Source organism: Bactrocera neohumeralis, chromosome 4, assembly GCF_024586455.1.
Source record: "Bactrocera neohumeralis isolate Rockhampton chromosome 4, APGP_CSIRO_Bneo_wtdbg2-racon-allhic-juicebox.fasta_v2, whole genome shotgun sequence".
Lineage (NCBI taxonomy): Eukaryota > Metazoa > Arthropoda > Insecta > Diptera > Tephritidae > Bactrocera > Bactrocera neohumeralis.
In genome coordinates this window covers 76,871,957-76,883,152 of record NC_065921.1, presented here as the reverse complement: position 1 = coordinate 76,883,152, position 11,196 = coordinate 76,871,957, and the positions used below count along the sequence as shown (strand labels likewise).

General features: G+C 37.5%; 1 protein-coding gene across 1 annotated transcript in view; it reads left to right on the top strand.

The window, feature by feature from the left end:
- The first annotated feature begins 1,209 nt into the window (after nucleotides 1-1,209).
- The window catches only part of LOC126755365 (tyrosine-protein kinase receptor), a 44,038-nt gene continuing 34,051 nt past the window's right edge, over nucleotides 1,210-11,196 (top strand). Inside the window, exon 1 of the mRNA XM_050467882.1 lies at nucleotides 1,210-1,741. The gene's annotated coding sequence lies outside the window, so the exon portion shown is untranslated. The remainder of the gene's footprint in view (nucleotides 1,742-11,196) is intronic.

The following is an 11,196-nucleotide window of genomic DNA, read 5'->3' as shown; positions in this document are numbered from 1 at the left end:
TTGAGACTACAGAGGGGATCCAAGCAACAAACACATCGGCACCCACTTCGGAGAATGAAGAATTATAACGATTGGTTCAATAATTTTTTTTTAAATCGAATCAGTAGTATTATTTTCCGGACAAACCCTGTATAATGGTCCATGAAACATGAGTTTATGAATTTGATATGCAAAAAAGTCAAAAATCGTCGGAATGGAACCCATTTTCAGTCGATCGAAGAGATAAAACAAAATTCGCTTAAGGCCAACCCGAAAAGTGCTTATGAAAAGTGGTTCCAGGACTATAAGCCCGTTAGCATAAGTAAAATATTACATCTGGTGGGTATTATTTTGAAGGCGACAAAATAAATATTGATGAATAATTAAATATTTTGCATTTAATTTACAATTTCCGCGTACTTTTTTGTCACCTGCATACTTGCGAATGAAATTACCATACATTTTCTTTGAAGGTCTATGCTAGGTCAAATACTGAAAATTAAGAAAAATGTATACCGTTTTTTCTTGCGCACAACGTGCCAGAGTTAACATTGAAAATTGATTGATATCTTTACCGGCGGGGTACACTGGACAAAGAGGCATGCGCAATGACATTTACCGGCTGGCGAACAGATCCTGACGCCAGCGTCGTCAACCCTCACAGAAACGTCACTTGTGCTTAGTACACATGTCATATGTGGGTTTTTATATACTACATATGTATGTATATGGACATACAGGTATGTATATAGACATACAAGTATATATACATACATATATGTATGTAGCTAGTCGTGGGTGTGTGTTTATAAATAAAACTTCTTATGCTGCGTTTGACTTTACTGTAGCAAAGACAGCGGCGAGCAAGCCTTTTATTTATTTTTTCTTGCTTTTGTATCGAGTTAGTCTTGCTCACTGCTGCTGTCTTTCTTGTGTGTACTTTTTTCTAGACATTTTCCCATCTCATCAGCTAATCAGCGAGGGTGGCTACTGTGCGACAAGTGCATGTAGAATAAATTTTCTTTTATTTTCATTTTTGTTTTTGAATTTTCATTTTCGTTTTTTGCCTTTTCACATGCCGAGTGCGCAAATCCCACTCTCAGTGCAGCGGTGTCTTCGAGAAATTTGAAATTTCCGCGAAGTCTGTCAGTCAAGTGCTGATGCAAGGAGCTCACGGCAGCGCCGCCGTTGCCACAAACGATCTTAGTGCGATCACAGCCATCAGTTTGAGATAAGCGTTCTTGCAATACAGGCGCACGATCGGTTGTGTCGACAGTGAATGAGTACATTTTCAGATACGAGATATTCGAAGAGTTTCTGTGTTGCTTTTTGACGATTTTTTTTTTGTTTGACGTGAAGCAATTCGCATTCTTACGCATATTTCGCGTCAAATCCACAAAGTGATTTTACTTTTAATACAATTGTGGGCATTGTTAAAGTGTATTAATATACGCGTAGTGTTTTTGTTGTTATTTTATTGGTGTTTGCGCGAGTGTGTGAGATTTTGTGCTTGGATTTGAATTGAATTAACTCGGCGGCTGCGATTTGTGGCGGACGGTGAAGCAAGTGCCTTGAAGAAATCTACGTGAAGTGAGGAAAGTTCAAGCGCCTGTTAAAATATACATACTTATGTACATACAAACAAGTCCATTAATGTGTGAGGCGTATAAATATTAGTAACTGCTCAAGTGTCCGAATAAAGATCGCCCGCTGCCGCCGCTTAACACAGCAGCCATCACTTTCATTTCATTCGTTTATAGGGGTAAGTGACGAAGCGCGATAAATTCGCTTAATTTTATTATCATTTACGCTCTGATATTTCAACCCACAAGAACAACAACAATATGTAAATAAATCTGCACATTTTTGGCAATTCTGAAATGGACCTTGAACGACAAGGAAGTAATGAGTCTGTGCGGCACTTACATGTGTTTTATGCGCCCATATGTTTGTATGTATGTCTATATACTATATTCATATATGTACATATGTACATATGTATGTATGTATTTGCAGCACGGCACGCGTTACAAATTGCTGTTGGTTGCTTTTGCTGGAATTCTCATTTTGAATTTTATTGCGAAACATTTTTGGAACAAATAAATTGACGTTTTTAGGTGACAAGAGATCTGTGGGAAAATCAAGCAAAACTGTTTCAAGTGACCGCCGTGGCTGGCTCGAATAAATACCAGCCGATTTTTCACTACTTTGGTTGCAATCGGGGTTAACGTTAGCAATAACAAGTCGAATATTCTCTTCAAAGCGTCGATCCTCGTGGCCTTATCTGCTTAGATAAGCGACTACACCTAACCCACCAAAAATACTTTAGCCGTGTTAAATCGCAAGATCTTGGAGCCCACGCCACAGGCCCACTACGCGAGATAAATCACTCACTAAAAGTCTCTTCAACAAATGGATTTTTTCATGGGCTGTAGCGCCGTCTTGCTGGAATCAAAGGTCGTCCACATCGACATCCATCACTTTAGACACAAAAATGTATCTAATCATGGCTTCTTAACGTTCCCCATTGACTGCAGTATTTTGGCCGTGTTCATTTTTGAAGAAATATGAATCAATGATTCCCTCTGCCAATAGAGAACACCAAAAAATGACTTTATGAAGATGTATCGGCGTCTCAATAATGACTTTTGAATTATCATTACTCCAAAAGCGACAATTTTGTTTGGTGACGTACCAATTCAGTTAGAAGTAAGCTTCGTCGTTGAACAAAATTTTTGTTGTGCAAATCGAGTTCGGTGGCCACCCCGTTTTGTGACCATTCTCACTCGCGCCTTCTTCATTACTTTGTTCCACAACAGCAATGGCCCCTTCGGTATAATCTAAGGGTGTGCATAATACGCTAGAGTAAACGTAGTGCGAAACCAATCTATGGTTGCTCGAATTACCGACTCTGCTGGGTGATTCTTGTTCTTTATTGGCATAGACTCCACTACCGTGGTTATAGTCGAGCTCAGTCAATCTTCCTTTTCTCAGTTGCAGATTTCAAGTCTACCCAGGTCATTCTTCACCTGATCTTTTCAACGGAGTAGAGATCTTCTTCTTGCTCTGCTTTCCCCGGCGGGTACTACGTCGAATACTCTCAAAGCTGAAGTGTTTTCATCCTTTCGGACGACATGACCTAGCCAGCGTAACCGTTGTTTCTTAATTCGCTGAACTATGTCAATGTGGTCGTATATCTCCTACAGCTCTTCGTTCCATCGACTGCGGTATTCGCCGTTGCCAATGCGCAAAGGACCATAAACCTTCAGCAGAACCTTTCTCTCAAAAACTCGTAACGCCAACTCATCAGAGCAGCTGGACGATTAGGTCGACCGTATATTGGATGCAAAGTCTCGTCACTTCGAGACTGGTTCATACGTTCCAAGACCTAAGGTTTTCCTATAACAGTCCTTGCTACAAACAGCTTTTGAAGTAGCTGCGCGTTATCTATAGAACTGGGTATCCAAATGATGGTAATTGAACCACAGTTAAGAGTATATTCAAAGCCTTTCTGCAAAGCCTTTTGCTGTGAGATCTCCTGTTGACATCATAAAGAAGACTTAGTTGAGCTAAATCGAACCATAGATCATCTAGAGAAGTTTTAGCATTTTGACATATTTTTGTAATTTTTTTTCATTCAAATTCTTCAATTTATAGTTGAAGTATAATAAAAATATTGCTTTGTAAGATCAGAAGAGTGATCATCATAACCGCAATTATATTTCAAATCGATGAGATAACTTCATAGTAGTAAATCTGTTCATTATAAAGACTTAAGGTTAACGGTTTCATTTCTAATAGTCTCATTTATTAGATTAACTAGTTTTTCTATCATTCAGCAAGGCAAAGGTAACAGTTTCCATTGGATTCTGCTCGGTCTTGAATATTCTCAAATCGTCATCATCTTAACGCTGGTTTGAATGGAAGGTCCTTTTACATAGTAGGAAGCAATATAGGGAATTTAAAATTCTACAATCATAAATCTTTTTAAATTCTTTATAAGCCATGTTTTCAAAAAAGTAGAACTTTCTCAAGATTTTAAGCATATCTATTTATTCCTACTATATTATTTTGATTATGCAAATCAACTTCAAACATTCGGACTCGCACGGCTGCTAATCGAACCTACTTTCGAAGACTTGTAGCTTATTTTATTTGGATAAACCATACACAAATATGAAAGCCAAGCGAGGAATTGATATTTTATTTGTTATCAAATCCATCCAAAAACCAAAAAGGAAGCTTGAATAACCAGAACTAACGCCATTTAGCGAATACACCACGAAGTTTAGTCGAATTATCTAAAAATTTGTTGATCTGTTTTGTTCAATATTTCAAAATCATCCCTATACCGGAAGTCATTTATGACGTCATGAACTATTCTTCTGTCAAATGCACGCCAAATGCGTGAAAGGTCAATACTGTCGTAATCTCTTTCGCATTTTTTCTTGGAAATAGTTTCATTTTATGAAATTCAACTTTCCACACAAAATAATTACACCAGTTTTCGAAGCAATAAATAGGTTTTAAACATAAATATTTTAATATCAGCTGCACTATAGTTTTATAACAGTTTTTATTTCAGCCAGATGTAGTAATGAAATCTTTATATATATTTGCACTTAAATCGCTTGAGAACTTTTCAATTTTCCATGTTTTTCGCATTTATATTTTTGCCAAAGCAAACAAGCCATCTGTAAATGAAACAACAATTAGTGCTATAATAAAAGTAATAACAATAAAAATAGCAACAACAATAATAATTTAAAAGTCATAATTAAATTAAAAGCACGAAAATGGTGTGGAAAGGCATAGCGCCAAAATGTGAAAACAAATTTTCGAGATTTTCAAAACAGACGATGGCCGGCGAGAGAAAAATCTATATATATATAATAGCCATCTATATGCATATACATATATGTATGCATGATCGTACACAATTTTAATATAATTAAAAATGATAATATGGCATTTATACCTTCTACGATACATTAGGCCGTGTTTCTGCAATACCTGGAAGTATATTTACTATGGGCAAAAAGTAGTAAGACTTTTGAATTTAAATTTCGAACGAAAATCCATTCGTCAAAATTTTTTTTCTAAGTTGGTATGACTGTCAGTGACATTTTTAAATGCCATATCAAAAAAATTATTAGTGTTTAGTATACGCTCGCCTCTCTAAAGTACATAAAGTGCATTCGGTGATTTTTACGATCAATTCAATAACGAAATTCCATTAAATCTTGTGTGCGGAATCAAATTTTTGGGACCGAAACGTTCGGAATGTTGGAAAAGGCCTTCAGTGATAACTATTTGCCGCGAGCAATTATTTTTGATTGGTACAAATTATTCAAAGGTGGTCGAGAACTCGTTGACGACGAACCACGTCCAGGACGGCCTTCAACATCAATTGATCAATACGTCAATAAAATAAAGAAATTGGTGCTTGTTAATCTGCGAGTAACAGTCACAGATCTCACTGGTCATGTTGGAATATCGCAAGCATCAGTGAAAACCATTTTGATTGATCGTCTGGGCCTAAAAAAAAAGTGAAAACACGATAAGTTCCAAAATTACTCAATTTTTTTTGGAAAAACAGCATCAGGTTAATGTCTGTAAAACAATGCTTGCCGACTACCAGGATGGCATGAAATGTATTACTACTGTCTTGGATATATGCTTACGACTCGGAAGCAGACGATCAATCGGCCAAATATCGTGGCTAAGGTGAGCCGATGACGAAAAACCCAGGTTAAAGCAGGCCAAAATTAAGGCTATGTTGCCAGTTTTCTTCGACTATCGAGGTGTGGTGTACTCCAAATTCCTTCTCACCGGCCAAACTGTCAACAAGGAATACTATTTGAGTGGTTTGTGTCGTTTGCGCGAAGCTATTCGCGAAAATAGGCCAGAATTATGACCCGACAACTCTTTACTCATCGATTACTTTGATATCATAGAGTTTGAAGAATGAATTAATAATTCTAAAACTTTGAACAAAGTCTTACTATTTACTGCCATTAGAATGGATATTATGTTGTGATTTTATTATTTTTCAGAGTTGAATTGCGAACCAATGCCATATAGTGCATGAGTAGCATACTAAGTCCACTTGGTTACGCTCTTCTATTAAATATACACAGAAAAAATATTTTCTTTCTTTTAGGTATATACTATATATGTATTATGTATGCAAATATTTCAATATAAATGTATGCAAACATACCTACATACATAATATGTGTTTGTCTTTCATACGTTGTGGACACAAAGTCATCTACGTCTACGTTTTTGCCATTTCACTTATTTTTAGACGTCAGCACAGACGAAAAATTGAAAGACTAGAGCAGCACATACAGAGCACTATCTGCGAAAATTTTCAAAAGAAGAATAGCTATTTTTATATGAATATACTCTACAATTATATAGTGTGTTTATTGTTAGTGTATAGATTATCGACTAATAGACCGGAAGCAGCTGATCGTTGAAATTATTTAGCTATCTAAAAACGAAACATTATTGATGTCACAACTGATCTCATCTAAATTCATAATTTATATTTTGGATAACACCATATCGATACACTTATTTCATGATTTTAGAAGCAGCGATATGTTTTTAGAAGCGGTCATAACCCCTCCAATAACTCATAAGAGAGAATAATGCATCCGATGCTTAACTACTTAGACTTGTCTTAAGTTCGACAATCTACAACAAGTTCAGACCGTTATAAGACTGAAACTATAATATATTTTGTTACCACACAAACCCTCAAACGATTCTTCTACTGATCAATAGCACCGCACACAGTTTCTATTGGTATTGGCGATAAATATTTCAAAGATTTTTTGAGACGCTCCAAATTGCTTCGACAGGCCATATTTTCCAACTCTGATCACAAACTGTTCAGTGAATTCAAATCTGGAGAGAGCCAATCATCTGCAGCTTTGATACCAAAAATATTGCTTTTAACCCAATGCTGGGTGGTTTTTTCTTGTGTTCCGGAGCAGAATATTGCTGGAAGATCCAATGCTCTTCATCGAAGAGAGTACTGCTTAATTGCTTTGCCAATACCACGCCTTCTAAAATATCCTAGGTGCTTTTTTGCCGCTATTTTAACAGGTTATTCACAGAAGTAAAGCGGATGGGATGGATAGGGATCTCGCTGTACCCTTAGGATAACATATTTTGACTCTTTGGAAGTTTTTCATTGATTTTGTCGATTTGCTTATCAAAAACTGATTAGAAATTGAAAATTTTTTCCTCTGTAAAAAGGATAGTTTCTGGCCGTTGACAGAGTGAAGTAGCCAAAGAATCTTGTGTTTGAGCGTAATTTGCTTCAAAGGCCTTATCAAAAGCTGACCAGTTGACCGACGGTAGGTTTTCATATGGAATTTAACTCGGTTAAGTTTTGATAATGATCTAGTCGATAAATCCATTTCCCACTGCTAAGGAAATTTCTAAAAATAGTTTTTATGGGGTCATTTTCAGGTCTGCAGAACCACATACATCTTTTTATCTTGTTTTCCGGCGAAACTACGAGTCTTAAGACATCAATTTATGAGGCAAAGTTGTATGTAATGGAAAGATCTACAACTTTTGTATATAAATCTTTTGCATATAACCTCAAAACTTATGTGAAAAATCAAAGATGGCTTGAGGGCAAAACATCTAAATAGTGGTTGGTGCAGGAATATACTGTCAAGAATGGTAAAGTACCAAGCTAACATCCGTAAACTTAATGGTATGCAATGGGAATGGGAAACCCATCTATTGGCTATACGACGATCGCGACAAACGCATGGGAAAGAAAATAAAAACCCGATGGAACGAGCTACCTGAGTGAAAACTGCAAAAGTCATGTGCGAAACAGAAGTTTGGAAGTATACACAACTTCTATTGGCACTCGATAGAAGGGACTGTAGGAACATGACTCGAATATTAACTGGTCAAAGTCTGGTGGCGACACACGCTCGCTGAATGGGGCTGACAGATCGAAAATACTGCAGAAAATGTCTAGAGCAAAGTACCAGGGAAACAATGGAGCATCTCTTCCGCGTTGGCAAGACTACGCTGCAAGCATCTGGGGTCCCCACGGCATGATACACTGGAGGAGGTATCGATAGTGAGTCCACAGAGTCCGTTAAAATTCGCATCAGGCGCAGTCATCCTAAACGATAGCTACTTCTCTGGAACCTAGAAAACGAACTCCATCCGGTATCGAAAATGGCCAAACTGATCTATGTGTTGCTAGTTGGCATAGCAGATTAACCCAACCTTACCTAACCTACAAGTATGTGAAAAAATAAATTCACAAGGGTTTGGGGTTTTTATCTTCATCTTTTACAAAAAAACCTTTTCGGTTTTTACCATTTTTAAAGACTTTTAAACTGATATTTTCTGTAATATTCTGATAAACAATTTTTTGTTGCTAGTCTTCACTGACAGTTTGTCTTTTGATGCTCACCAATTCCATAAATGATTAGATCGCATTTCCAAGGGCTTATAAGCGAGTAGTAAAGTTTGATAGGTCCATAAAAGTTAAAAATCTCCAATTTCTTCATTAGCAAAATGCTAAGAAAGATCAAAGATGAGCGCAAATACTAAGGAAGTTTTATAAAAAGAATAAAGCTTATTATATCAGGGGTGTATTCGGGTTACCAAAAAAAGCATTAACGAGCAGATAAACTAAGGAAAAATGTTTAAACTGCATATTTCCCCAACTCTAAGCTCACTTCAAAGAGGCTGCCGCACTGAGAACGAAACAACTGCGTCAGCAACAACGTTGACAGCGTCGCTGGCAGCGCAGTCAGCAGCAGGATGCAATCGGCACGCGTCAACCGGCAAACGACTGCAGTCGGCAGCAAACAGTGATTTGCAATCGCTAAAGGTAGCCAGCTTTTGCAGCTTCACATATTCCGGTTATGGCGGGCGGTGGCACTTCTGCAGAAGTTAAACGAAATTGTCGTGTATGCACAACAACAAAAATTGCAAGAACAACCAAACGAAGTAATGCAAGCTGCAAGTCATGAATACAAGCAATGTTACATAGAAGTGAAAGATATGTAAATGCAAGCAAGTTGCGCAGCATGCAAGCTATAAATGAGGGTTGTTAATAATATTACTAGAAGAGCAGCTAACATAACTGAGTAAGCGAGCCAGTGAAAAGGATTCGGTGGTGCAAGCAACAATTACACACTTATGCGCACGTCGAGATGTGTAAAAATAAAAAAAAATAAAAAACAAAAACAAATCTAAACTCCGTGCTGACTTGTGACCTATGGCAATGCGAAAAGGGGGCTGGAAGGTGTCAGTAGTAAAAAAAAAAATAAGTGACAACGGTTGGGGTAGCAAACGCCGTGAATTGCTGAGAGCAAGCATTAAATAATAAATGCGAAAATTGCAGCGAAGCTACTTTTAAGAGCGGAAATGTGAGGACGAAGTACGAAAATTTAGGAATAATATTCGTACTTTTCAATTTTTATTTATGCCGAATCAAAAAAAAAAAACAAAAAATGTTAAGTTTGGTTGCACCAAAGCAATAATACAATTCACTGATATTTCCTATAGCATCTAGAGATGGTGAGCCCGATTCCCCAAACGATAACGATAGAATTGATGTTTCATTAGCCGACTATGATGAGGTACAAATAGCAGTTACCCGCCTGAAGAACAACAAAGTGACAGAAGCCAATGGATTACCGGTCGAGCTACTGAATTACGGTGACAAAGAACTGAACTTGGAACTTATCAGTATGACTTTAGACCAGGAAAATCTTCTATCGACCTGATCTTCAGTATGCACCAAATTTTGGAAAAGACCCGTGAAGGTAAGATCTACACACACCAGCTCTTCGTCGATTTTAAAGCCCCCTTCAAGAGCTCTAAAAGTAACTGCCTGTATGCCGATATGTTTGAATTTTGTATCCTCGCAGAGCTAATACGTCGGTGTAAGCTGACGTTGAGCAATACTAAAAGCTATGCCAAAATCGCGAAGAACCTCTTCAAGCCGTTCGATATCAAACAAGGTTTCAAACATGGCGACTCCCTCGCGTATGAATCTGGCTGAGAACGAAAACCAGTTGAAATATCTCCTATCTTCAAAACAAATAGTCATCGCAATCGCGACTTGGCTCACACGTTACCGTTGACAGTCGTAGATAATTTTGTGTATCTTGGAGCCAGCATCAACGGGTGCTGCTTTGGTCAGTCTGAAGTAGGCAATTGAAAAGTAAAGTCCTGTCACTCACTCATCATACCCGTCCTTCTATATGGTCCACAGGCACAGACGATGACAACAACTGATGAGTTGGCGTTACGAGTTTTCGAAAGAAAGATTCCGCCTTTGCACAATAGCAACGGCCGATGGAACGATGAGCGTATTGAAGAGAACACTGCAGTTTTGAAGGTTTTCGATTCAGGTGGAAGCAGAGGAAGAGGTAAAACTATACTCCGTTTGAGAGATCAGGTGGAGAATGACCAGGCTGGACCTGGTATCTCGAATTGGCGATATAGAGATCCTATATCGATATCTCAAAAACTGAGAGACTAGTTTAGCTCATCGTGCTAATAATATTGTATGTATATATACATTTTTATAGAGTCTCCGACTTTTTTTTTTGTACAACCACTATTCCAGCAGGGTTTCTACAAACAGATACACACGCACCACAACTACTCCTTGGTACTCATAATTATGTTATAAGCTCAATGGCAATGCCAGCAACAGCGTCGGCTGCCTTGTCGCATCCGCAGGATATCAAATATTTCACAAATGAGACTGTTAGCTACGACTGGTAGTAGCGATTTACACGCGTATACAATTTGTCAGAGCCAAATTAAGGGTGGATGTTAATGAGTAGCGAGAATTCTTGTGTGAGAGCGTTCATTTTCGCATTCGCTTATGTTTGTTTACATTGAAAACAAATAATTTTGTAGAACAATGCAAACGAAGGGAAGTAAAACAAACAATTGTGAATGCAAGTAAAAAGAAAGAGAAAACAAATACACTGGGAAAACAAATTTGCCACAAAATGTTTCAAATTATAAAAAGCCAGTTATCTAAATGTAACAAATTATGTGAAAATGCTTTGAATCTGTATACTGTATATTGTACTTTAGCCTTGATTTCGTAAGTACGGGACAATCAAGAAGTAAGATTTAACTTGGATACCAATAAGACAATGACCAGTTAGAAACCTGAGTTAGGATATTTAGCAA